A 24,654-nucleotide genomic window follows, 5' to 3' on the forward strand; every position below is an offset into this window, starting at 1 on the left:
TATAATTTATATGTTAAATTTAATATTATTTGAATTCATATAAAAGTTGTACTTTTATTAATTTAATATTATATTTTTATGTCAATTTTAATTTATGTTTGGTGACTATTGGAAGAGTAAAATAAACGAAGTACCTAGATTTAAATTACAAACAAATTAAGATGTTGTACCATTGACTAATATTTATTTTATATATAAATGTACCATATAAATAAAATTGTATTTAGATATTTATCAATGAATGAGTGCATACATTTATTTTTAAAATAAAATAAAATAAATAAGAAATAAATATTATTGAAGAAAAAATATTATACAACAAAAATAATGAGGGACAAAATTGTCAAAAAAGATGCTCTCAACACGGGAATCTTAGAAACCCATGTTACAAGAGGGCATTTAAAATTGCTCAGATGCCTCCCGCATACTCATCCTAGGATGTCAATACTCGGGTATCCAACATTCTTATCGAATAAGCGCGGGTACCTGGATGACCATCCCATAAGAATCTCAGATTCCCATGAAACAAACAGCTTCTAAAAGGTAACTATTTTGGTCCCTTAACTTTAGTTTTCATCTCATTTTTTCCATCATAATTCTAATATGACACTACATTCAATATTAAAATGTAACTATAACTTTATATTTAAGAGTTTATGTTATGGTGTAGAATTTGTGTTAAAATTTTGTATTAAGGTTGAAAATATGGACAAAAATGAATATCTCGAAAGTATAGAGACCAAGATGAACCAAAGCGCCAAAGCGATAATTGTGACGGCCATCTAGATTTTCACTTGTAAGATACCCTAGTATCTCATGTTCCCACATGGAGTGCATCCTATGTTGACATTTTTTCATGTTCATTATTTTTTTATATATTTTCTTTTATCAAATTTCTTTGGTTTTATTTATAATTTTATAATTTAAATAAATTAATGTACTCATTGGCTAATAAGCAATTAAATATATTTGTGTATTACATGTACATATAAAATAAACTTCAATTAAATTATATAATACCATATGATTTTTTTTAGTACAACTTGTTGGGGGAATTCGAACTCACAACCTCTTGATTGGTGATATATGCCAATTACCGCTGAGCTATGTTCGTTTTGGCATATTAATATGAATTATACCTAATAACATACCAAAATTAATACATTTACGTAATTAATAATAAAAAAACTTTAAATATTAAATTAATTATAAGAAAATCTATTATATAAATGCAAATTATATTAGATTAATGTATAAATTATATGAATATTCGTAACGGCATTTTTGGAACATTATATAAATTTAGAACATTATTCCCATGAATAAATCATGCAAAACGAACGTGACTATTTAGATATTCTCGGACATCCTTATATATTTTCTTACGAAACAAACGTGGCTAAGATGCCGGAAATCTAAAATTCCAGGCATCTGAAGATGTGGGGCATCTACATTTCCAAAAAACAAACAGCCCCTAAATTCTATTTTGATTCCTATATTTTCAACTTTAAAATTTTCATTTTAATCTCTATATTTGGGACGTTTGTTTTTGATCCATATACTTCTAAAAAGTGATAATTTTAGTTTTTATTTGTAAAATTATAACATAAATTTTATATTAAATCGAAACCTTTAATACAAATTTATTTTATATTTCAAAAAGTTTAGTTAAGCGAATTCATCTTAAAATTTTGATTGAAATATATGAAATAAGTATAAAAAAGAGGGATATAAATGGTCATTTTGAAAAAAAAAGTACTGAGATTAGAACGACAAAAATATAGAGGCCCAAATGGAAAAAAAAATATAAAAACTAAAATACTTTTTAAAAGTATAGAAAACGAAATTGAAAGTAGCTAAAATAGTATTTAAATCTTCGTTTCCTGCCCAGTTTTTATCTCATTTAAAAATTCAGAAGTTAGAACGTTGATAACTTTGAGAATTTGAAGAGCCAATGTGCAGATTTAATTGATGTTTTTCTAATAGAAAATTAGAATCTAATTGTGTGTTTTTGTTGTGATTCTTAAAAAAAAGAAAAAGACCTTTTATGCCCATCTTTATCTTTTGATTTTGAATTTTATTATGAGCTTTTCATTATGAACAAGTAAAATGAAATTATTATTATTATAAATTTGAAAAAAAGTGTATGACCTCTAGCTCTTCATGTTCTAAAAGTTTAAACATAATTATTTAGAACATTTCTTGAGCAATATTTGAAAGGTTATATTTTGGACGAGACGTGATTAAACTTTATTTTTAATTTAATATTATATCTGTTTTAATATATGGTGTGACATGTATTTTGATGAGCTTAAACCACATTGCCACTTTGTCCATTATTTTTATTTATTTAGTTTTTTTTCTTTTATAAAAAAACCTAACCTCACCTCGTTTTAACGAATAATAAACTTCGAACTAATTCATCCTAGGAAAGATTTATAAAAATGTTGATGAAAATAAGGATAAAATATCTCTGTTGATGAATATATTTAGAAAGATTATAAAAATAAAAAATCTATAATAAATAGTTAAATTAACGAATAAGCATCCACGCTTTTTAACAAGTTTCAAATTATTAATATTGACATTGTGTCTATATTATTATTGATATTATATTAATATATTTTATACGTTGTCGATTTTTTAAGGATACTATGGAAATGTTGATTCATCATTCATGTCGAACCTCTACGTATTGATAGAATGTCAATGGAAATTTAATACCTTGATGCTAATAAAAATGAGACTGGAGCATATATCTCCGACTCGGGGACAGCGAAACATAAATTATAAACTGATTAAAAAGAAAGTATGGATAAAAAATTAAGATCTAGCCTCTGAAAACAAAATCAAACTGAGAAAGGGCTTAGACACAGAAGGCATAGAGGGAGTTACCAGCTGTGTAATTCTTGTTAACAAATCCAATATGTTCTTTGTAACCATTTCCAACATAAATGCACCCATTGCTCACTGATATGCCTCCATAAACAGTAGCTGCAGTGTCATGTGACCAAAGAATTTTCCCTGGCTTTACGTCCATCGCATATATCGGTCCTTGCCAATAAGTAGATCCGGCAAACACGACCCCGTTGGCCATCATAACCGGTCCCGGGGCGGTGGCATCGTTAAGGTTGGTGGTCGACCAGAGGATGTTTCCGCTTTTAGCTTCTATTGCTACCCACCCTCCTGCAATTGTAGTACTTGTGTTTGATGGTCTGAGTGTGAAGTTCTTGTGTTGGCTGTTGGCTATGTTCGTGTAGACCCTCTTCTCGTCCGTGGCGGCGCCCCACATCCTGCCCCCGCCGAGCCCTCCCGGTCCAGCCTCCTGCACGAAAAATACTTGAAAATTGAGATGACAAGAGAATGCTTAGAGTTTTATTGAATATTTAACTTATAAGAAAACATAACACATTAACCCATCCATAATAATATAAAGTAAATCTAATTCAAATAGCATAATCTAGAACCGCAGAAAAGATGCATAAGGAAAACATGAACAAAACTTTCCTTAAACCAAACAAGACTGCCATTGTTACGATCGAGAGCCCACGCGAATCCACTTTTCTGAAAAGCAACGCTTCATTCTACGCACAAACACGCTCAAAATCATTGGTGCCTCCCCGAAATCAGCGTCAGAGCTGGGACCGGGTGGGCATTTGGGGTTCAAATGCCAGTTACAAGCACCAAACCAGACATCATACCCTACCCCCCCCCCCCCCCCCCCCCCCCCCCCCCCCCCCAACTGCTTATACCATTTGATATCACCAGAATCAACATCAAGAGCCAGAATTGAATTCGAATGGTTCTCCGGTTCAATGCATTTGTCGGGCTGCATCGGTTTGGTTCGGTTGTTCTCTCTTTCCAGGCACTCGCGAATGCGGAGTGGCGCCGAGTAGAGGTTGCCAGTGGCAATGTCGACGAGGTTCCTGACGGGGTCGATGGCAGGGCTGTTACCCCAAATGGCGGCTCCGGCATATTCTCCGGTGGCGCCGTGGTTTTCAATGAAGGTTTGCCATTGGATGACACCAGTTCTAACGTCAAGTTTGGCAAAGCTGCCCCGGAATGTGCAGCATTGCTCAAGGGGAAGCCCTTCTTCAAGTGAGGATGTTCCAACGTAGAAACTCCTGTGTATTATGGGATTACTTAGTTATGATTAAAAAAATTTCCATACTAAACTATATATTACCTAAGAAAACTAATAATTAAAAAAATGCACATTAATGGTTTCATAATGAGTTGTTACTATGGACAAATATTTTGTTGTGAAAAAAAAAAACGACAACAATATTTGAGTTGATATTAATTAGTATCTATCTTCAGGCTGATCACTCTTAAAAGTTTGACAATTCTTTATTTCGTTTTAAAAAATAAAAAATATCTCTAGTTGCATTCCAATATTCTATTTATAAAAAATTTAGTAATGGTTAGCAAGAGACTCAGATGTTGACAGTTACCTAAGTATTATATTAGAATTTGATCAAGTTTACTTTTTACCAAAATGAGTGGTAGAGAAGAGAAGTTTAAGTATTATTAGTATTTTTTTTTCTTCAAAGTATTATTAGTAATTAATATCTTACCATTACCTTAATTATTTCATATTAATTTTTGTACTAATTTAGGTTAACTAAATTTAAATAATTAATGATTTAATAAATGCATTGAATTCATACAGTGCTGTTATATTCTTTCACATCTAAGTTTGTTATTCAAAAAAAAAAAACAAATATAGTGTTTAGTTACTTACTATTAAATAATGTGCGCTTTTAAAATTAACATCAATGTCAGGATGGCCGAGTGGTCTAAGGCTCCAGATTCCTTGAACCATCTAATTAGCTATTATTTGTTAAACAAATTACTTATATTATTAATTAACAGTTAGTGTCAGGATGGCCGAGTGGTCTAAGGTGCCAGACTCAAGTTTTGGTCCTCGTGAGAGGGAGTGGATTCAAATCCCACTTCTGACAGTTTTATTTTTTTCATAAAGAAATTTAGATTTAGGATATTATTGGAATTGCATGGCTAGTATAATATTAATAATTATTGAGACCAAACTAACATATTTTTTTCTCAAGACTTAAAAAGATCATTTTCAACTTGTCATGTAAAAGATAATAAACTTTAAAAAGATTTTGGATGTAATAATATTTTAGTATAATGTTGAGATTTGAGAATGACTGACCCTTTGTAGTATGTGCCGGACATGCTGATGAAGCTTCTATTATTATAATCCAGCCTCGTCGACCAAACCAGATTCCCCGTCGATCTTTTAACGGCGACAACGGCGGCGGGTCCATAGATTCCGACGAGGAGCAGCTCTCCGGCCACCGTGGGAGTCGATCTCGACACCGTCGAGTTAACATTCAGGATGAAACCGGTATTGCTGAAACCCGTGAGTTTCTGCAAATTCTTCTTCCATAGAAGAGTTCCATTGGCGGCTCCGACGGCGTAGAGGAATCCATTCCAGCTCGGAAAATAGACTGCGCCGTTGGAGATCGCCGGAGTTACACATATGTCGCCACCGGCGTAAAATTCCCACTCCAATCGGAGATCGGAAACCGTCGCCGGGCTGATTTTGGTCTCCCTGTTGGCGTATCTCCTGTTTTGCAAATCTCCGCCATGGTTCGGCCAGTTACCTTGTACCTGAAACCAGTGCCAGAGGGAAGAAGAAGAAATTCGAACACAATTCAGTTGATAGGATATTTATATAGATAATATATAGAATACTTATATAGATTATATTACCGTCCAAATCATAGACTTTTGGGACGAGTACAATATATTGCCATCTCAAAAATGAATGATTGGAATTTCACCCTGTAATTTTTGAACCCAGAGAGAGGGAGAGATATACGTCAGAAAGTGGCGTGACCGGTGAGGTGGTGACGAGGAGAGAAGAGAGGAGAAGATAGAGTGAAAGAAGATGGTGGGAGTGAAGAAGTTGGGGATCCGCCATGGAAGAAGTTGGGGGAGCTTCAAAAGGAGGAGTTCAGAGCTCTGCAAAATCAACAACTTATTAGCTGAAGATGGTGTGGATTTATAATTGGTAATATGGTCCAAAATAATAATATTTTTCTTTGACATAATTTTGAAATAAAGATTACGGATTGATCTTCCCTTAAAAGCCTTTTAAAACACTCATCTATGGTGTCTTTATACTCTTCCCTCAAATCACGAATACTTGCGTGCGTTCTTATAGTTTGCACAAACATAGTTAAATTAGTTAATACATATATTTCAACACCACCTATTTAATACTAAAAAAGATTCAGTTTGAGAAGTAAACATCAATTTGGATGGAAGTGTTTGAGGTGTGCCAGCTTCCTAATATTGATGTTAATGTATATTTCTAGAAAGATTATAAAAATAAAAATTTCATATCAAATATTTAAATTAAGTTAAATAAGTTAATATTAACCTTCCTATAATCTCATATTTTGTATATATATATATATATATATTATATATACTTTTCTTTTTCTATTTTATCGATATATTTTTGTGATACTGTAGAAATGTCGGATTTTCTTTAAGTTGATGTCGAATCTATGGACATATAGAAATGTGGATAGATATAATATTGACATGTCAACAAAAATTTAATATGCCCCTTTCAAGTGTGGAGATCAAGTTTGTTCCTTTAATATATATTGAAGTTTAGTAGTCATCTCAAAATTTACTAATTCGTTTGAACTCCAAAATTATTTTCGTAACCTAAATTTTAAAGATAATACACTCTTACTTGTATGATCTTTATTAGGTTATGCATACACTTAATTAAGGATATGCCTATGTTGGGCATTCCAGGCCTTCACCAACATTTCGCTGTAACAATTTAGTTTTTGTCGTTTAAAGTTTGTAGCAATTAATTAGTCCCTATAAGAAAAGCATTTTTTAAGATTTAATAAAGTTTCTCATAATTAAATCAATAAATTGATGAGTGATTAAATTTGTTTATAAATTACCAAATCTACACCCTTAATTTTGATGAGTTTTTTCATAGTAAGAACTATATTGTTACAAATTTTTACAAACTAAAATTGAAAGATAAATTATTGTTCTTTCAATGAAAATTTAGAGACGAAATGGTTTTATAACTTATAATTAAAAGACTTGTTATCACTATAAGTTATTATCTATTTATGACCCATTATTCACTAGGTTTTGAATTTTAGGTTATAAAATTACAAAACCAAATGTTTTTTTTTATTCTTATAATTTTTGTTATAATTAACTTAAACAATCTCTGACACAAATCATACAAAAAGTGCAGCATACTCCAAGATATTGGCATTGACTTATGACTTGTCCCTCCTGGAGGGTGGTTTGTTTAGTGTTTCCAAAAACATAAAATAACATCTAACCTGTAAAAAATTGGTTTTTCAAAGTTGTAGCCGGGAAGTTATCGAGATAAGAGCATAAAAGTTTTTTTAAAAAACAATATTATATAGGAAAGGGGAAGATTCCGATGAATAACCTCTGGATATCGTTACTCATGGTTAGCATAACTTAGATCAAAGCGAACATTGCTTAGTGATAATTAGTTTATATTTACAATCAAGAGGTTGTGAGTTCGAGCCTCATATTTTATTATTAGTCGTGTTAATAGAATGATCACCTAATTTTCTTTTCTATATAAGAGCGTAATTCGTAGTACTTTGTAATCGAAATACTAGTTTGCAAATTTCATACTCGTGGGTGATAGCCAGTTGCAAATTTCATATATATATTTTTTTGATACACAAGGAAAAAGAAAACTAAAAGGCAGAAACATAGTATCCGGGGCCACGAAGAGAATGCATATCCTCCAGCCAAACAGAGAGTAACAGGGAGGGGAAATCTTCAAGCCACACTCCAGACAGCTCCAAATCGGCTGCCAACCTCGCCAGCTCATGAACAATTCAATTTGCATTCCACAAGACCTTCCACCAATTTGAAACCTCTTGGTTGTTCGACTGAGTACCCCCGAGAAGATCCTTACTAGCCAGTCGGTACCCACTTTTCATCGTGTATTGGCCATCTTTGCTACCGTGCTAAATTAGGGCGTCTTCGGAGTTTCTCCTAGGAAGAGGAATATTTAGAATTGTTCTCACATCTTCCTCGTGAAAAATGTTTGAGAGCTCGTACCTGTTCCACTCACCTTCCGGGAGTAGGAGAGAAACGGCTTTTTGGTTATACAAGCCCCAATAGGAAAGGTGGTTTTAAAAGATGACGGGGTGGGGATCCATTTATCAGCATGGATATTGTTTATGCAAGGATATGCACAACAGTGTATTTCTGATTGCAGCTCGAACTCGGCCTCCGGACCGATCTGAATACTTGGGCGGACCTGCACAAAAAGGTGAGCACTCCGACGACCGAGTTAGTATAAGTCGGATTCCCAGTTTAGTTCGAGGTCAGAAATCTTCGTACCTGATCGTGGAGTGAGGCCCTCTACTTATGGGTGGTAGTCCCGCTAATCTCGTGACGATTGCATCTGATAATCTCAGGACCGTCGGTTACGCCCGGTAATCTCGGGACCGACGGTTACGCCCGATAATCACGCCGCTGACAGTTGCTCACATCGGCCCCTACCGAGCTCCCCGGTAGGTCGGACCTGGGCCAGGTTCACCTCGGCCCTCATACTTAGCATTTGTCGACGTTAGCGGCGGCCATCTCGGCTATCCGAGCTGGGATGACTCATGCGCCATCTTGGAGCACCAACAGGGGTCCTCCACATGTCCAGGGTATTCCCTTCCCCAAACATTGGCCCCCTCTCTGTCCGGTCCGATCTCGACCTGGCAGAGAAGTTCATCCGACCTGCTTTTGGACACGTGGCGACTTCCTATTCGTGGGGAAATATAACCGTCGCGGAAGATTTATCGTCGGAATATTCAAATATTCCGACGCTTCGGATCTCAGGGAGGATCCTAGCCGCTCGTTGATTACACGTGTACGGTGGGGAAATTCTTCCGACGGGCTATAAATGCCCCCAATCCTTCAGGTCATACCTTACGTTCCCTGAATTCTTGGAGTTCGATCTGAAGGCAGCTCGAACCCTTGGTAGGTCGGTCTCTTCCCTCACTTTCTCTTTCGAACGTAGTTGCCATGTCGTCCTCTTTTAGCAACAACTTAGGATCCGATGAGGACTTAGCTCGTAGGTTAGAGTTCGAGCTCGAAGAGATAGAAAACTTTAGATTCTCCGACGACGGGGAGGATAGTGACGCCTCCACTTCAGGTCAGGGTTTGGAATACCCTTCTAGGATACCTGAGCACTACCTCGGATCCCTTCGTAGGGGGTTCGCTATCCCTGAGAACATCCTCCTCAGGCTTCCGGAGGAGGGGGAGAGAGCTGACAATCCTCTAGAGGGATGGGTCACTCTCTACTTCAAAATGTTTGAGTACGGCCTCAGACTTCCCCTTCACCCTTTCGTCCAAGAATTTCTCTTCCGGACTGGGTTGGCTCCGGCTCAAGTGGCCCCCAATGGGTGGGGTGTCATTTTCGCTTTGGCCATCCTTTTTTGGCTACGAGCTCGGGATAGTGAGGAGGCCGAGCTGTTGGACGTAGACCAGCTCCTCGCGTGCTTCGAAGCGAAAAGGATAGCTAAGAAGCCTGGTCGGTTCTATATGTGCGCAAGGAAAGGCGCTGGCGGTATAGTTAAGGGGCCGACCTCCATCAAGGGATGGGTGAGGAAGTGGTTCTACGCTTCTGGGGAATGGCTCGCAAAGGACGAGTCAGGTCGTTCCTTCTTTGACGTCCCTACTAGGTTTGGGAACCTAGGTACGGAGTAGTTCTTGCTTTTTGTAATTTTCTTTTCTGTCATTCAGGTCTAACTCAAATTTGGTCTTTGTGCAGTTTCAATCCGACCAGTTCCCGAGCTTACGCAAGCCTCCTTCGACACGCTGAAATACTACAAGGAGCGCTTTCCGAGGGGTAGGAAGGTCGGAACCCTGGTGACCGACGAGCTGCTGCTTGAGTCCGGGCTGCTAGATTACAACCCTGCAGTTCGTCCCATTGAATCCTCAAGGCCGAACTCTGAACTTGGTATGCCGAGCCTGCCTCACTCCTTTTTCCTCTAACCTTGTGATGACCCCTGTTTTTATTTTGCAGCCATGGTTTGCGGATTTGCAAGCAGCGTGAAGCGCAAGTCCAAGGGCCGAGCCCACGCTCTTGAGGCCGCCTAGAGTTCGAAACCTACCACCCCTGCCGTGGCAGGGCCTGCCTGCGGAAGATCCAGCCCCGGTGATCGAGCTGGAGTCTTCTGGGGGTCCCTCGAGGGAGAAGCGCCCCAGGGATCAGACCGAGGCGGTGGACGCCCCGCCTTTGGGTGAGGAGGTGAGGGAGGAAGCCCCTCTGAAGCGAAGAAGGAAGAAAAAGAAGGCGATCTCCCCCTCGGAGGTCGGAGCTTGCAGGATCTTGCCTGCAAATTTCGCAGATCGGGTGGACGATCCTGCGGCCAGGATGGGCGGGACGTCCGACGTGTCGGCACGGTTCAGAGTTGAGCCGTCAAGTTCCGGGGTGAGGGACCAGGTGTCCCGCATCTCAGCTGCAAGTTTGGACCGCTGCCTAAGGAGGGCGTCCAAATTTGTGAGCGACCCTGGGTCCGTTCTGCAGAGGACCATCGACTACGCCGCCGAGGTAAGACTAGTGTCCCCATTTTTGCTTAATTTCGCCTAACGGGTAGCTCGGTCTAACTTTTTCCTTGTATCGTTTCTCAGGCGTTTGTTGCTTCCATTCAATCGGCTCTGGCTGTAAAGGCCGAGCTGGATGGGAGGGAAGTTCTGGCAGCGAGGGAGAAAGAGGAGTTCTCTGCTGCCTTGGAGGCTGCTTCCTCCACCATGAAGGATGAGCTGCTGAAGGCTCACGCTGAGGTGGAGATTTTGAAGGCCGAGGTGGAGTCCCAGGCCGAGTTGCTGAAGAAGGAAGAAGACAGGCGCAAGGCCCAACTCCGAGCTGCCCACGCTATCACCAGGGGCTTGGAGAAGGAGAAGTTCCAACTCCTGAAGGAGAAGGACGACATGCTCCAGGCGCTTGAAGCGAAGGATAAGGAGCTGGAGCATGCGACTGCCGAGCTGGAGACGGCGAAGGAGCGCCTCAGCAATAGAGTCCTATTGGAGGAATCGTTTAGGCAACATCCTGACTTCGATGGATTTGCCAAAGACTTTTCTGACGCGGGCTTCAAGTTCCTCATGAAGGGCATTGCTTCCGACATGCCCGACCTTCAGATCGATCTCAGCGATCTGAAAAAGAGGTATGCCGAGAAGTGGGCGTCTGGGCCTGGCGGCACCCCTGGTCCCCAAGCGTTGGTGGATCAGTATGTTAGAGATCTGGACTCTGACTACTCCGATCTCGAAGAGGACCGGGTCGGCACCACACAGGAGGGCGCTCCTCAGGCGGACTCTTAGGCGATCATCCTTCATGAGGCTTTTCTCTGTCTCTCTTCTCTTCTTTTTGTTTGTAAGTATCAGGGCAGAGCTGCAAGGTCTATAAGCCTTGGCTCTACTCTCAATTTAATAAAGAGGCTTCCATTTGTTTTTACTTTGTTGTCGGCCACATCTTTTCTTTGTTTTTTCTTTGAACTGCAGCCAATGTCACCTTGCACCTCTTACTTTTGAGGTCGCGCCTTCAATTTAACTTGAAAGTTTGAATGTGAATCTCTGTCTAGCATTCAACGCATTGCACCAACTCTGGATTTTTAACATCGCACTCTTAACTTAAAAACGTTAAAAGGTTAAAATCCCAAGTCCGTAGCTTTTCTTCACATCGCTCCTCGTACCCTTAAGTTCGGAGGCTTGACCAGTTTGAACTTTTCACATCATCCCTTTGCCTTAGGTTTGAATTTTAAGTTCATCAGTGGTTTTGGCATCGCACCTCGTACCCTTAGGTTTTAGAGGATTGAATTTTGACCGACTGCTGGAATGTGGTCGCGTGGGAGTCCGTGGCCCCCATTTAATTTCTGGTCGAACTCGGAATCAGGAAATTAAATAATCACATTTATTCCGATCATAATTCTCTTGAAACAGTGTTTACAGATCCATTGAAAATCCTTCTGGCATTTCAAGGATAATAACGTTTCAGGTGCTCCGCGTTCCACGGGTGCGCAAGGACGTCTCCTTTCAGATCGGCCAATATGTACGTCCCAGGTCGGACTATGCCCTTGATCTCAAACGGGCCCTCCCAGGCCGGATCAAGGGCGCCCACATGCGTTTGGACCCTCCTTAAGACCAGATGTCCGACCTGAAAGGCCCGAGGTCGAACGCGGGCATTGTAATGTCTGGCCATTCTGCCCTGATATTCCGCCAGGCGTAGCTGGGCCATTGCTCTTCTTTCTTCCAACAAGTCGAGGTTGAGGAGCAGCTCTTCCTCATTTGTCGTAGGTTCGTAACGCTCTACTCTGTCAGATGGCATGCCGACCTCAACCGGGACTACAGCTTCGGAGCCGAAGGCCAGGGAGAACGGGGTCTCACCTGTCGACTCTCGTTGGGTGGTCCGGTACGACCATAGAACCTCTGGTAGATCCTCGGCCCACCTGCCTTTCCTGGAGTCCAGTCTAAGTTTGATGCCTCGCTTGATGATCTTGTTGACTGCCTCCACCTGCCCATTTGCTTGCGGATGTGCGGGGGACAAACTAAGATGACTTATGCCAAGTCTGCTACAAAAGTCTTTGAACTTGGCGTTGTCAAACTGCTTCCCATTGTCTGTCACTATGGCCTGCGGTATACCAAAGCGACATATGATATTCGTCCATACGAAGGGCGTGACTCTGGATTCCGTTATGTGGGAGAGCGCCTCGGCCTCGGCCCACTTGGTGAAGTAATCCACAGCAACCACAGCGAACTTGGTCTGGCCCTTGCCCAAAGGGAAAGGACCAATGTTATCTACCCCCCACTGCGCGAATGGCCACAGGGCCGAGATGGGGGTGAGCAGCTCGGGAGGTTGGTGGATTATGGTTCCGTAGCGTTGGCAATTGTCGCAAGTTCTAACGAACTTCTTGGCGTCCTGGCTGAGGGTCGGCCAATAGTATCCTTGTCGGATCACTTTGGCTGACAGCGACCGGGCGCCTGAGTGATTGCCGCACACTCCTTCGTGGATCTCTCTGAGGACGTACAGGCCCTCTTCGGGGGTTAGGCATCTCAATAGAGGCAGGGAAAAGCCACGCCGGTACAATGCCCCATCTCGGACCACGAACCGAGCTGCCCGCCTTGCCAACTTTCTGCGCTCCTTGGGGTCTTGTGGTGAGTTGCCCCTAATGAAGTCCGCGATCGGGTCCATCCATGAAGATTCTGGAGCGCCGATCTCCATCAGATCTGGCTCTGAGATCGAGGGATGATCTAAGATCTCGACGGGGACCGACCTGGCCAGGTCGATCTCGTACGCCGATGCTAACTTGGCCAATGCGTCAGCATTAGAATTTTCTGCTCGTGGAACCCGGCTTACTTCGTAAGTTCGAAACTGGGCGAGGTACGATCTGACCTTGCCCAAATATTTTTCCATTCAGGTGTCTTTGGCTTGGTACTCGTCCTTGATCTGGCTCACAACCAGCTGGGAGTCACTGAAGACCTTAACACAAGAGGCCCCCAATGCTCTAGCGATTCGCAGGCCGGCAATAAACGCTTCATACTCGGCCTCGTTGTTAGAAGTCTGGAAGCCGAACCGCAAGGCATACTCAAATTGCTCGCCCCCTGGTCCAAGCAAGAGGACCCCGGCTCCGCACCCCTTCTCATTGGAGGATCCGTCGACATAGACTGTCCAAGGTAGGTCGGACTCGCTCAGCTTGGAAGGTGGTGTGAGCTCGGCTATGAAATCTGCCGCTGCTTGTCCTTTCAACGCAGTTCTGGGTTCGAACTGGATGTCGTACTCACTTAGCTCTATCGCCCACTTCATTAGGCGTCCAGAAGCTTCCGGCTTATGGAAGATGCTTTTTAGGGGCAAGTTAGTGAGCACCACCACCGTATGGGCTTGGAAGTATGGTCTGAGCCGTCGGGCCGAGGTGACCAAAGCGAGAGCCAACTTCTCCATCTGAGGGTATCTAGTCTCGGCTTCGGTCATAGCCTTGCTTGTGTAGTAGACCGGGTTTTGCCGCGCTTCCTCTTGCCTGATTAGGACCGAGCTGACGGCATTGTCAGACACTGCTAAGTACAATTGGAGCTTGTCCCCCGGCATGGGCTTCAATTGCTGAAACGCTTGCTCGCACTCTGCTGTCCATTCAAACGGCCCTTTCTTTCGTAGGATTTTGAAGAAAGGAAGGCACTTATCTGTCGATCGTGAAACGAACCGGTTCAGGGCCGCAATCCTGCCATTGAGGCACTGAAGCTGTTTCAGCGTCTTAGGTGCCTCCATCGCGATCACGGCTTTAATCTTTTCGGGGTTGGCCTCAATTCCCCGGTTGTTCACCATGAAGCCAAGGAATTTTCCTGAAGAGACTCCAAAGGCACATTTAGCTGGGTTGAGCTTCATTTGATATGCCCTCAGAACCTCGAAGGCTTCGGTCAGATCGGAGAGATGCGACTTAGACTGCTTGCTCTTGACAAGCATGTCGTCCACATACACTTCCATATTCCGGCCGATCTGCTTGACGAACATTTTGTTCACCATTCTCTGGTAGGTCGCTCCTGCGTTCTTTAACCCGAAGGGCATGACCTTGTAGCAATACAGACCTTGGTCTGTTATGAAAGCGGTATGACCTTCATCTGGGACATGCATCTTGATTTGTTTGTACCCAGAGTAGGCGTCCATGAAGGTGAGCAGTTCGTGCCCGGCTGTGGCGTCCACGAGCTGATCAATCCTCGGCAGTGGGAAGCAATCTTTCGGGCATGCCTTATTTAAGTTCGTAAAATCTACGCACATTCTCCACTTGCCGTTAGATTTTTTAACTAATACAACATTGGAGAGCCACTCGGGATACGAAATTTCTCTTATGTATTCAGCTTTCAAAAGTTTGTTAACTTCCTCAACAATTACATCACTCCTCTCCTTGTTTATAGGTCTTCTCTTTTGTTTCACAGGTCGGAATGACGGATCTATGCTGAGGCGATGCGTCATAATTCGCGGGTCAATGCCAGGCATGTCCTCATGGGACCACGCAAAGATGTCCGAGTTGGATCTGAGGAAGTGGATTAGCTCCTCTCTGTCGGTGGCCCCCAGCTTGGTTCCTATGCTTACCTGCTTCTCGGGACCAAGCAGAGGAACAAGCTCGAGCTCCTCAGTGGGTGCGGCAAACTCCCTCTTCGGCAGGTCGGCCTCGAACTCGAGCGTCCCATCCCCACCGGCGAGAGTTTCGAGGGCGCAGACCGATGAGCCTTTAAGTGCGGAGGCATAACACTCCCTCGAAGCGGTCTGTTCTCCTCGGACCGTGCCCACGCCATTGGGGGTGGGATACTTCAAAACTTGATGAAGTGTTGAGGGAATGGCCCGAAATGAGTGGATGATGGGTCTCCCAAAGATGGCGTTATAGGCCGATCTACCGTCAATCACCACGAACTCGGCCATATGAGTGACCCGAGTTTGGTCCTGCCCCAGCGTGACCGGCAAGTCGATACAACCCTCCGGGATGACCGATTCTCCAGAGAACCAACCAGCGGTGTCGGGCTTCTCTTCAATTGCGACCTCGTCCATCCCAAGGCGAGGTAGGTCGGTAAGGACAGGACGTTAGCAGATGCGCCCCCGTCTACCAGCACTCTCCTGACCACCACATGATCAATCAAGGGAGCAATCACAAGTGCATCATTGTGGGGCAGGTGGACCTCCTCCAAGTCTGCACCGTCGAAGGTGATTGGGCAGGTCGGCCCCTGCTCCCTGATGATGCACACCTCGCGCCTGGCTGCACGGGCTAACACCTTTCTTTTATGTCCGGACTGACCCCCGCTTGGCCCTCCAAAAATGGTATTGATGACTGCAGGTCGGTCGGTGCGCCGGGGTGGCGTCCTTGAACGCTTTCGCTCTCCCTTTTTCTCTGCCGAGCTGGTCCTGGGCTTTCCCACAAACTTCTTGAAGTAGCCATCTTGAATTAGATCCTCAATTTGACGCTTCAACTCCCAGCAGTCCGACGTGTTGTGGCTGTGCTCTCGATGGAAGCGGCAATACTTGTCCTTGCTGCGCCTCTCCGGGGCTCCCCGAAGTTTCTCAGGATGCTTGAGTAGTTTTTCCATTCCAGACTCCTCGATGTTCGTTAGGATCTCGGAAATTGGAATCGTGGTCGGGGTGAAGCGCTCGTAAGGTCGGCTCCTGGTAGGTCCGCTCTCCGCCCTTCGATCTCAGCTCGGCCGCTGGAAAAGGATCCCTTGTCCTTGGACTTGGGATCTGCCCTTTCTACATCTTTTCCACTTCTGCCCCGGCCGATCTTTCGCTCCGGTCAGCCAGTTTTGGTTCGGAGGAGCTCCTGTCCATCGATGACTTTCTTCGCCTTCTGAAGCACCTCGACGAAGGTGGCCGGGACCTCCTCCCCAAGTTTCACCGTGAGGGCTTCGTCGGCTAGACCGGTGAGGAAATAGCACATGGCCGAGTCATCGGAGCAGTGTGCGACCTTCAACTGCAACTCCTGGAATCTGGTGACATATTCCCGCAGTGTCTCACCCTCCTTCTGCCTGATGGTGGCGAGATGGGTCGCTGTCTTTTTGTCATAGTGCCGAGAAGAGAACTGGGCAAGGAACTCCCTTCTCAGCTGAGAGTAAGTCGAGATCGACCTGGCCGGCAGTCTCCGATACCACAATCGCGCGCTGCCAGTAAGTGCGATCTGAAAGGCGCGGCATTTGATTGCGTCTGATGCCGCTTGGAAGTCCATGAGGCCTTCAAAGACCTCAACATAGTCCTTGGGGTCCTTCGTCCCGTCGTAAGGCTTCACGGTAGGAGCTTTGAACTTCGGAGGGATTGGTGCTTCCAAAACGTCCGAGGTGAAGGGCGATTCTCCCAAGTCGCCATCGTTCAGTGAATCGTCTTTCTGCTCACATTTGGCCTTTAAGGCCTCCACCTGAGCATCGAGCTCGCCCCTCAGCTGGTCGAACTCCTCCCTTGTGATTATCCCTACGAGATTGCGGGAGGATTCAGCCTGCTGGTTGGAGCTCCTGTGTGAGCGGGATGGTGACTGCCCTTTTCGGAGAGACGAGCCTCTCTTTCTGTTGAGATGCTCACGGAGGTCTCCCCTCTGGCGAGTGTACCCCTCGCTCTCGTTGTCCTCGGGACGTTCCTCCTCGGCTGGGCCGAGGTGGGAACCCCTTTGCTCGCGTGCGTCCACGCGCGTCACTCGATTTTCAGATCGGGACCTTGCGCCTGCAGCTAGCATCATTTCGTTATACGTTACCTCCATGGAGCGCATTTGTGTGCGTATTGCCTCCATCTCTCTCTGGAGCGCATCAAAGTTCTCGCTTGCTGGAGCCGGGGCTGGACCCCGGGCGTCCTTCTTAGAGGTCCCACCTCGACCACGGGTGGCCTTGGACGTCCTCGGGTGTGCAGGCGGTAGGGTAGGCGCGGTGATCTGTGCCGACCTGCGGAGGGGTTCCGTTGCTAGGCCGTCGTGACCTTGCCCCTCTACTGCTGCTGCTCCGACCTCTCTCTGGTGGGCATCGCTGGCAGCCAGAGTCCTTCGATCTGTCGTATTGGTCGAGTTCGCTGGTTGAACCATGTTCACTCGCGTGTTGGTTTAAAAGAATTGGGATGACTGAGATTGTCGTTCCCACAGACGGCGCCAAATGTTTATGCAAGGATATGCACAACAGTGTATTTCTGATTGCAGCTCAAACTCGGCCTCCGGACCGATCTGAATAGTTGGGCGGACCTGCACAAAAAGGTGAGCACTCCGACGATCAAGTCAGTATAAGTCGGATTCCCAGTTTAGTTCGAGGTCAGAAATCTTCGTACCTGATCGTGGAGTGAGGCCCTCTACTTATGGGTGGTAGTCCCGCTAATCTCGCGACGATTGCATCCGATAATCTCGGGACCGTCGGTTACGCTCGGTAATCTCGGGACCGACGGTTACGCCCGATAATCACGCCGCTGACAGTTGCTCACATCGGCCCTTACCGAGCTCCCCGGTAGGTCGGACCTGGGCCAGGTTCACCTCGGCCCTCATACTTAGCATTTGTCGACGTTAGCGGCGGCCATCTCGGCTATCCGAGCTGGGATGACTCATGAGCCATCTTGGAGCACCAATAGGGGTCCTCCACGTGTCCAGGGTATTCCCTTCCCCAAACAGATATCAATCCTCTTCCCATTCCCAATTCGCCACCCAAGACCTTTGTTGCCTCTGTAAAATGGCAATCATTAAAATATTTTCCTTTTAAGGTTCGCACAAGGAGAGACATAGGCTTAGTCATTATTCTCCATCCTTGTTTTGCAAGCAGGGCCTGATTAAAAAGCTCAAGGTCTGTGAAACCTACACCTCCTTTGAATTTAGAGACACACAGATTCTTCTATTTCGCCCAGTGCACTTTCCTCATCTCCACATCACCGTCCCACCAGAACTTTGCCATAAGCCGATTACAATCATTAATAAAGTCCTTTGGCAGTCTAAACACCCCATAGCATATGTTGGAAAGCTTGCACCACTGCTTTTACACTACTAGAATTTTTGGATTTCGTGACGGTACTGAACAGTAAAATACTGTTCACGATTTTCTAAATACGTCACGAAAGGTTAAAACACATTTTTGGAGTGAAAAACGGAGAATTCCGGATTTTTGACTTTTTGTGACGCTTTTTTCCGTCACAAAAACCTTGAGGCGCGTTTTTGGCGGGAAATGACGGAGTGTTCCGGATTGTTGTGTTTTCGTGACGAATTTTATCCGTCACGATAAGTTGGCCAGAACTTATTTTTCGTGACGTCTAAAAACGTCACAAAAAAATTGAGGCGCGTTTTTGGCGGGAAAAGACGGAGTTCTTCGGATTGGCGGCTTTTCATAACGCGTATAAAACGTCACGGAATATTATTTTTCGTGACGGTTTATAATCGTCACGATACGATAAGAAGATTCCAATCTTATTCGTGAAAAGGTATGGCTTTACGTGACGTTGTTTATATGTCACTATAAGTTGGAAAACTGTATTTTAGTGACATCTGATAAAACGTCACTAAAAGTTGCTTTTCGTGTTAAAGTCAGTTTTCCATGGATTTTTTTTTTCATTAATCCAAAAAGATTTAAATAATGCTTACATTTTCAATACAATGGATTGCAATTTGATATTGCAAATCTTAAGAAAAATAAAAATGCAATTTTTTGTTGAAATTTATAAATTACAAAACTGAAGAAAAAAAATAAAGAATTTAACTATTTTAAGCTAATTTGTTGGAATGTAAGTTAAGAAAACATAAAAGTCTAGAAGCCTAAAATTTATTCGAAATTTTGCTCTCAGAATATTATTTAAGTTTTTCATTGTTTTTTTCATCAATCCAAAACGATTTAATTAATGCTTACATTTTCAATACCACGGATTGCAATCTGATATTGCAAATCTTAAGAAAAATAAAATACAAATTTTTGTCGAAATTTGTAAATTAGAAAACTGGAAAAAAAAAATAAAGGAATTAACTTATAGATATTTTAAGCTAATTTGTTGGAATTTAAGTTAAGAAAACATAAAAGTCTAAAAGACTAAAATTTATTCGAAATTTTGCATTCAGAATATTATTTAACTATTGAAGGCCAAGTAATTGCAATTTTTTTTTTTACTCTTTAATTTTACCTATATATTTTAATACCCAAAATTTTCATAGATTTTTTTCCTTCCATCCAAAAAGATTTAATGAATGCTTATATATTACAAATCTTGAAAAAAATGAAATTTTGTTTGAAGTATGTAAATTTCAAAACACAGAGAAAAACTAGAGGAAAAATTTAAAATTAACTAAAAACATCTTTTAAATTCATTTTTTTGGAATTTAAAAATTATTTTGTAGTATCTAAAATCCTTTCCCCTTTGTAAAAATTCTCAAAACCCACTAAATCCCTAATTTTCAATTCACCCTTGCACGATTTCGACCTCCACGCCGCCATTGCCACGCGAGACAGAACCATCACCGCAAACCCGTGTCTTTCTTTCTCTCTAGAACACGCGATGCTCCCAATCCCTTCGGCCGAATCCTTCTGTTGATGAGTAAGACGTCATTCCGTTGTTTGTCCAGCGATTCTCTATACTCCTTCCTTCTCCTTCCCTCCACAATCAAGTAGCCCGAAGGGCTCTTGTCCCCAAATCGAAGGATTTTTCTTAGCTATTTCTCAAGCAAGTCTCCCCTTCAAAAGCAACTTAAAAGGTTTAATTCATTCGATTCTTTATCCAATTTTTGTAAATCGACTTTTCTCGTAGGGTTTATCTGGTTTGGATGTTCCTCTGAACTGTCTTTTCTCCTTCATGGCTTTCGGATCTCTACTAGAACCCCGTTTATGGATTATCTGCCAGTTTGGTCGATGAGAGCAATATATTTGGGTGGAGCTTAATGGTTATCGGAACCCTTGGTATGCTTTAATATGCGTATACTGCTTAAATTTTTTACTTTTTACTTTTTGTTTTAGTATACTAGTTGTGACCTAGTAATATAGTATACTACTCATTGTGACCTAGTAATATAATAGTTTTTATGAATTTGATAAAGCTCTTTGATTGTAACACGAGGATCTTCGTCGTCCTTCATTGCCCGTTTCTGTTTCCTCTTATTTTCTTCCGTTGTTGAAAAGAAACTCCCCTAAATTCCAATTTACGAATATTGGGTTATTTTAGTTGTTTTGAAGTTGGGTGTGTTATTCTTGTATTGGTTCATATTTGAATGTGTATCTAATAAAAACTGTCAGTATAACAATCTCACTGCATAATTAACTACACTTCAGAGTGTGGATCTTTCTCCAGCTAGTTGGATGACTGTTTCTTGGTAAACATCCCTTTGCTCTTATGGATCAATGCTAGAGCTTATTTTATGTCACTTTTCCTTTCTTCTCTTAGTAATGGTTTTGTTCACTGCCATATACTTAAATCAGGTCCCAATTTATCACATCGTAAGTCAGAAAAATGACAAAGGCTTCACCACATGATTTCTAATCTATCATACATTGTCTTCATCTTTCCATGATGGGTGATTGTCTATACTTCTTTTCAGGTATGATCTTAGGGAGACTTGTATGAAAATAGGCATTAATTTTGATCAATCTTCTTTATTTAGGCATTTATATATGGTCGTAGGGTTTTAGTCCAATCTAACTTTTCCACCCATTTTCAGAATATGAAACCTATTTTCCTAATTTTGCCACTTTTCATTTTGTACCTCGATAAAGATCTCGACTTCCATGCCTAGAGACAAAAAAATTTCACCATTGAGACTCTTCCCAACTTCCCTTATTTTGAAACTTATATGCTTTCAAGGTTTAAATTGTGCTCGGAATTGGTTTTAGAATTTTATTGCTGAAACTTAAGTTATGTCTATATAATCAGAGGAATATGAGATTTCTTGAGGTGGAGTAATGGTTTTAATGTGCAGAAAAGGATTGCAAAATATGGAAAATTCCTCCTTGGGTTTTTTAGTGCAAAACAAGGTGGTTAATTCTCTTCCATTTTGAACTATTCATTTATTTTGATGAAATACTTCAGCTTACCTTCAGCTGTGTTTATCCACAAATGCAGCAGACCTTCTAAGGAAAGTGCATAATTAATTCAATTTCTCATTATCATGGAGAAATAAATCCAAGATCATCCATAATGATTTCAACCACTGAATTCCCTCCAATCATTCTCATTTCTTGTCAAATCTGTGTGCAATTATGTTGATTGATCCCTTGTAATTATCTTCGTGACGTTAAAAAATTCATGCCTTAAAGTGTCTCTCAATTTAGGCAAGTGTATATTTTATACCTTCAAATTCTTTGCTTCTTTGCTTAAATAAAAATTGTTGTTCAATATGATAAGGAAATTGCATTGTATTCTTGCTTATTTTTTTTCCTTTTGATAAACATTCGTGTATGTTATAATGAGGATGAATCCTCTTATAAGTACAGGTCTCTTATTGATTATGTTTGTGAGACTTTGAGGGAGCATGGGGCAGGATGATAAAATTATAATTTTGATATTCTAGCTTTTTATTTGAATTGTATTTGAAACTCTGAGAAATTTAGTGTTTGGTATAGGCTTACAAGATCTCCATTGGTTCAACTTAGTAGAATTTCTTAGGCATCATACACTACAACAAATTATAGATTCACAGCTTATCTTGCATAAATTAGTTTCTTTTATGCCAATATGTATTTGTCTTGTTGTTGTGCTTAATATATCCCTATATATAGGCTAACCAATGTTGTCTTATTTGAATTCTCTATGATTTTCTTATATTCAGATTCATAAATAATGCAAGGCTAGAATTGGAAAAAGGGTCAGCCGCTCTCTGGTATATCTTCAATTCTTAATATCTTTATAACTATAATAGCACTTATTAAAAAATATTATTGAAAGTAGATGAAAGACAAATCCTATAAAAATTGTAATTGTAGAAAGGGTTGTGGGGAGCTCTAAAGGATTTGGGTGCTTTAACAAATGAAGTTTCCGGATAAAACAATAAGGACTTCCTTAATGAAGTTAATATGGGTTAGTTTCTCTCTGAAAAATATATCTTTTATCAATCATTGTGTCTAAAATGCTGGCCATAAAGCATGAAACTGCATTCATAATCATAAGAAAGTCTAATGTCTGCCTCCCATGATTTTTTTTTTCCTAAGATGCACTTGCCAAGAATATCAAGTTCGTAGTCTAGGTAATGAACTGGCCTGCATGTAAGAAAGAAAGGCTTTTATAAAGCCCTTGAATTTAAATTGACAATTGCATTGATTCCAAGTGTTGCCTCATCGTATGTTTAATTACAAATACACCTTATAATTCAAGATATTCATATAAATAAGTAGGCTCGGATATTAGTCAGCAGACTTTTAAGCTCTATAGACTTATGAATTGAAAGATTTATGAACCAACACCTTAAGAATTAAAAATCCTAAAGACTAAAGAATTTTGAAATTGTGTGAAAGATCAAAAGATGGATATTGAAAGGGTAACACTGATTAAACAAACGACAAAGTCTTATCTTTGACATTTTTATGTGCAAAACATTGATACCCTTTTGATATGAACTATAATGTCTTAAAAATGGAGGCCAAAAAGAGAATAATAATCCAAAATACAACCTAAATTTTGTTCCATAAAAGTGTACCAAGAAAAAGATAGAATATGAGTTTGATTTGTAAAAGGAGAATAAAGAATAAGACTTAGGAATAATGTTTACACATGAAATCAATTTGCGCATCAACAAAATATAGTAACACCCATCAACCACTTTTGAGATAAACAAAGAATATCTCAAAAAAACAAATAAGATTGCATTCGAAACCAGCAAAGGACTTTTATAATTTTTATAGTCGGAGGAGTGTTTGCTTTTTTGTGTTGCTTCCTTAAATCAAGGTAAAAGAATGTGATTTCTCTTTTGTCATTTCAAAGGAAAGTAATGCAAGAGAAAGAGTAGTTTGATTAATTAAGGCCCATTCATGAGGGAATTGGGTACTCGATTTTTTTTTTATCAACAAAAGTTCATGAAGAAGACAGTAAATGTTCAATGACTCACAACAAACATTCACCATTTTTGTTTATTGTTTAAGCTAGTTGGCGTGGGTGTAATATTCTTTAAGCTTGATTCTCTTGCCTTGTTTTATGTTTGTTTATTAGCTTTCCTTGAATATGACAATTATTGTGTTTAGTCCAAAAAGTCTAGCAGGTTAGATATAGTTAACCTTGGAACAACTAGCACTCGTCCCTTTATAACACAAGTAAGTTGACAATTTATATTGTCCTTACTTATGTATTGTGTTTATTTTATTCATAACCGATAATATTATGGAAGTACTATGTGTAGGAGTATTTACGAGAAATAGTGTAAAATTCTAGTACCCCATGAGTGAACTTATACGTATAATGATCTATCTTTATGTGTTTATGTCAACTATCTTTCTCTATCTTTGTAGTTAAACACAAAAAGCGCATATCACCAAGAAGAAATTGACAGGTTCGAACTGAATGGGGAACTTTTGTTGGAAGATTTGCGTAGACTTACTTACGGGTTTTGTTTATTTGATGTCAAACTAGTTGAATTACTTTTTGTTTTAGTAGAATTGAAATACTAGAGATGTTGGATATGTTGCTGGATACAGTTTTTGTGGACGGATAGGTAGTCCCATTATAATTAGAAATGTTGGATGTTGCTAAATATAGTTTGTGTGCAGGGATGTGTGGTCTCATTATATTACAATTATTATGTTACATGTGTCGAAATATTGGATGTTTGCTAAATGTAGTTTGTGGAGGGACGGGTGGTCCTATACCTATCATGTTTAAATGTGTTATTTGTATCATATTTCAGGTATGATTTTAGGATGTTATAGTAGAGGTCATGCTGAAATTTTGACATTTTTTTGTTTGAGCTTGCGCAATGTCATTGCTATCAAGGTAATTGAATTAATTATGGTTAAGTTTGTTGACTTAATTTTGTAGTGTAAAAATATAATCCTATTGAGAATATATTTTGTGCCAAGTTGGGAACTATTAGGATATTAATGGAAGCGTGTAGTAGATTTACAGCAATGAAAGTTGGTGATAGAGTTAGAGTCATAGAAGCAATGGATGCTCATCAACATTCATGTCTTGTTGTATGCATAGTGTCCAAAACA

General features: G+C 41.1%; 1 long non-coding RNA gene and 1 other non-coding gene across 2 annotated transcripts; both read left to right on the forward strand.

Moving 5' to 3' along the window:
- Positions 1 to 4,880: 4,880 nt before the first annotated feature.
- TRNAL-CAA (transfer RNA leucine (anticodon CAA)) lies at positions 4,881 to 4,964 on the forward strand. Its single transcript has one exon. It is a non-coding gene; the product is annotated as a tRNA-Leu (tRNA).
- An 18,639-nt stretch (positions 4,965 to 23,603) lies between these two features.
- On the forward strand, positions 23,604 to 24,430 carry LOC148209569 (uncharacterized). Its single transcript, XR_015793281.1, has 3 exons — positions 23,604 to 23,757; positions 23,953 to 23,993; positions 24,348 to 24,430. It is a non-coding gene; the product is annotated as an uncharacterized LOC148209569 (long non-coding RNA).
- Positions 24,431 to 24,654: the final 224 nt, after the last annotated feature.

This window comes from Momordica charantia, assembly GCF_013281855.1.
Source record: "Momordica charantia cultivar OHB3-1 chromosome 8 unlocalized genomic scaffold, Mcharantia_2.0 BLBB01000008.1, whole genome shotgun sequence".
NCBI lineage: Eukaryota > Viridiplantae > Streptophyta > Magnoliopsida > Cucurbitales > Cucurbitaceae > Momordica > Momordica charantia.